Raw genomic sequence first — 4,251 nt, forward strand, 5'->3', positions numbered from 1 at the left:
CCCCAGTTAGAGACCTTATCTTGAAGAACAAGATGGGTGGCTCCTGAAGAATGACACCCAAGGTCATTTACTGATATCCATAAACACACATGCACACATACAGAGAAAAGAAAGAAAAGAAGGAAGGCAGACAGACACATAGACAAGGAAAGAAAGAAAGAAAGAAAGAAAGAAAGAAAGAAAGAAAGAAAGAAAGAGGAAGGAAGGAAGGAAGGAAGGAAGGAAGGAAGGAAGGAAGGAAGGAAAGAAGGAAGGAAAAAGTAAGTCACCAAAAGGAACTCAAGCCTGTCCCCTCAAACTAAAACTTTTAGTATCATGTTGGTGCAGACTAACTCAAGCTCCAACAATGAAACAACCTTTGTGGCCTTGAGCGACTGTAGACACTAGAGAGCAGGCCTCAGTGTCTCTCATCTTAGGTAGGGCTCTAATTTGTCAGCTGGAGCTTCTCAATGTGAGCGAGCTGCACTTGACCCTGGTGGTACCTTCAAGACAACAAACACCAAAGTGGCGTCCTTCCCTTCTCTTCCTTGTCTCACTCTCCCACTGCTCTGTGAATATTTCCAAACCTCTCCCAAAGAAACTGCTCACCTTCAGGTGTTTCTATCAGCTTGTACTTCCAGCAGAACTCAAGCTAAGACATCCTCTGATATTTATCCAGTGTTTTAGACCCCATTCTCTTCCCTTGCTGAATGGCTCGAACTTTCCAGTTAGGTGTTTTCTAGCCAGCAGCTCTTGGGCCATATACTACCAAGGAGAGCCCAGAGCATAAAAGTATTTAAACATTATAAGATTTTTTTTGTAACTCAGTTACATGGTTCTTTAGCATAAACTTTGTAGATGTCAACATTACAAAAAACATTGGACATCTCTGCTAGGCCCTTTATATAATCAAGGCACTTGGTACAAAGTTTTAAAAATCTTTTTGTATCTTAAGAAACTTTCCAAGATCTTTGGTTTTTATCATATTAGATGTTTGCTCTGGTACTAGAATCATACCTGGGCCATGGCAAGTGAATTAGCTATGTTTCTGTATGTGTATACATATACATATGTGTGTGTACTATATCTATATCTATCTATATCTATATCGATATTGATATCGATATAGATATACATTTTAGATATATACTCTCTATATATATATGTATTGATGCTTGCTCTTTGCAGGGCATCGAGAGGACTAAAGATGAACAGGCACCTGTGTGTGAGGAACTTAGACTCTGGAAGGTGAAATACATATCACAGATAAGTAAGAAATCAAGGCAACATTACAACAGTACAAAAAAGGTAATTCAGTAATAGAGCAATTGCTTAGAATGTACAAGTTCAAGGTCCCCATCCCACATTTAAAAACAAGTTGGAGAGCATTAAAGATGTCTGAAAAGGACAGCTAAGCAGAGGAAGTGTGAAGGTGAGGCGAAACGATGATGGTAGCATCTACCCCTGTGTGACATCTTCTTTAATTAAATTACTTTTTAAAATGAAATATGCAGTTTTTTTTTTAACTAGAACAGCTGACCATTTTATTTTCACGTTTCCCAATGTAAGTGAAAACAGCCCCTTCTGTATCACTTCTTCCTCTCTGTTATGAAGGAAGGTCCTGGCCATGCGTCTAGTAAGCACTCAGGCTCAGCACCAAGATCTCCTGGTCAAACAGCACAATACAAAACGATGAAGAGCGAGCGCTTCTGCTCTTATCTGTCTGGCCGGGTCATGCCGGGCCGTGTGGGCACCATCATCGGGCGGGCGGGGGGTCTCATCATGGGAGGCCCGGGCATCATGGGCATGTGGCCTCCCATGGGCGGTCTCATCCCAGGAGCTGGTCCCACAGGCATCATCCCAGGAGGAGGGGGGCCCATCATTGGCATCATGGGAGGGCCTCCCATGTGGGGTGCAGGCATCATGCCAGGCCGAGGAGGACCCGGGAGACTGGGGGGAGGCGGGATCATGGCCCCTGCAGGCGGAGGAGAAGAGAACGGAGCGGGTGGGATCTTTCCTTGTTGAAATGCAGCCGTTGTCTTGTCAATCAGGCTCTGGGCCTGCTCTTCCATCCATTTCTGGTAATAGTCTTTCACATTCTCTTTGTGTTTCCGACCACTGCAGTGTGTCTTCCTCACAGATGGGGAATCGTGGGTAAGATATGTATCACAGTAGTCACAGTAAAACTTAGGCATGATGCTCACAGGCCGTTGGCTACCCCGGTCCCCGCCGCCAGGAACTGACGCCTTCAGGCTGCGCCGACGCGGACGTAGGATGTAAACGTGAGGAGTAGGACTGAAATATGCAGTTTTGTTCTCCCTGCTTTCTTCATCAATCTATTCTTTTAGTGTCTAAAGTGTTAAGAACTATTATCAAGAAAAAGTGCTATTTAATTTTGTTTATTGTTCCCATGAGTCTACAGAATTGTATATTGGGGAATTCTTTTTTGGAGGGACAGCAACATCAAAGATAATTTTCTTAGTACAAAGGATGGGACTGGAGAGACGGGTCAGCAGTTCTGAACACTTGTTCCTCTGGCAGCGACCCCAGGTTCAATACCCAGCACCCACGCGGCAACTTCCAACCATTTGTAACTCCAGTTTCAGGGGATCTGGTACTTTCTTTTGGCCTCTGCAGGTATCAGGCAGTTGTGTGGTGTGAGATATGCATGCAGGGAAAACACCCATATACATAAAATGAAAAAATTAAAATGCAAAGCAATGTGAATCACAAATAGGGATTCTTTTGTCAATGATATGTTTTAAGATTTTACAAAAATTATCTGTAATATAGTGTTGGAAAGACAGCTCACTGTACTTCTAGAGGACTAAAGTTCGATTCCCAATTTAATAAGGCTTAACAGCTTCCTGTAATTCCTGCTCCAAGGAGATCTGAACTCTCTGACCTCTGCTACCATTCACTCAAGTGGACACGCCTCTCTCACATACACATAGTTAAAAATAATATATATATCTTTAAAAACTTGCTACATCTGAGTAGTGGTGGTCCATACCTTTAATCCTAACACTCAGGAGACAGCAGAGGGAGAGGCAGAGAGGCAGAGAGGCAGAGAGGCAGAGAGGCAGAGAGGCAGAGAGGCAGAGAGGCAGAGAGGCAGAGAGGCAGAGAGGCAGAGAGGCAGAGAGGCAGAGGCAGATGATCTCGAGTTTTCAAGGTGGAGTGGAGTTTCGGGGAAAGACAGGGCTACACAGAGAAGCCCTGTCTCAAAAAAAAAAAAAAGGCAGGGGAGGTCTCGCAGAGGCCAGCCTACTGCTACTCTAAGCAACAGATGTGAGCAGAAAACACCTGGAGGCCAGCCAGTTGTCACATGGCACCAGCGGACACCCAGAGACTTGCCCACCCCAGAGCATGTGCAGGGGAAGACACCCAGAGACACTACGATGCACACGTACGTGGTAGACAGATGGGAGAGAAAGAGAAGTGGAGCAGTTTGAGAATTATAAAGAGAGATGGAACTGGAGGTGCAAGGGCAGAGAGTGAGTAGCCTGCCCTGCCACCTGAGGCCACGGTGACCATGTTGCCCACCCCAGACCATGTTGCTGCTGAGGGCCATGTCTGTGGCCATGTGAGCAGGGGTCTGGCTCACATTACCGCTAAAGACCTTGTGGATCTCTGGTCTGCACTGCCACCTGGGACCATGCCTATATGCAAGGATTGTGGAGAGCTGCCCCTGCTCCTCATTAGCTGCACCACTCAGGAGAGCAGGCCCGGCCCCTTGCCTAAGCAGCACAGTAGGGCTGGCCCTGGTGGCAAGGGTGTGGGAGAACTGCCCCTGTCACTTGTCTGCTAGAAGGTTTTGTGGGCAAAGGGGAATTACCCTCCCAGCCTCCTGCTCCTTGCCACCTGTGGCAGGTTGGAGAGCTGGCCCTGTCCCTCACTGGCTGCAGCACTCTGGAAAGTGCACCTCGACTGGGCAACACAGTAGAGCTGGTCCTGGTGGTATGGGTGCAAGTAAGCTGGCCCTGAGGGTATGAGAGCAGGGCGCTGGTCCTGCCCCTTGCCAGCTGCAGCATTGGGTGAGCTAGCCAGGGCTTGCCCTGGTGGTGTGTACATGGGAGAACTGATAGGCTGACTAACTCAGCTACCATCCAGGCCCACATCCAAGGCTTTGAGTTGGCCCAACATCTACATCATTTGTGAACTGTGAGAGCATGGGAAATGGGGAGTCCTGAAGATCCAAAAATCTCCATGACGCAAGGCAACAGCAGGGTATCTGAGAGGAGTACCCAGAGGCCTCAAAACAGATCAGTG

General features: G+C 47.1%; 1 pseudogene; it reads right to left on the reverse strand.

The window, feature by feature from the left end:
• Positions 1-1,517: 1,517 nt before the first annotated feature.
• LOC114631324 lies at positions 1,518-2,227 on the reverse strand (annotated as a pseudogene).
• Positions 2,228-4,251: the final 2,024 nt, after the last annotated feature.

The sequence above is a fragment of the Grammomys surdaster genome, unplaced genomic scaffold (assembly GCF_004785775.1).
Source record: "Grammomys surdaster isolate TR1022 unplaced genomic scaffold, NIH_TR_1.0 357, whole genome shotgun sequence".
NCBI lineage: Eukaryota > Metazoa > Chordata > Mammalia > Rodentia > Muridae > Grammomys > Grammomys surdaster.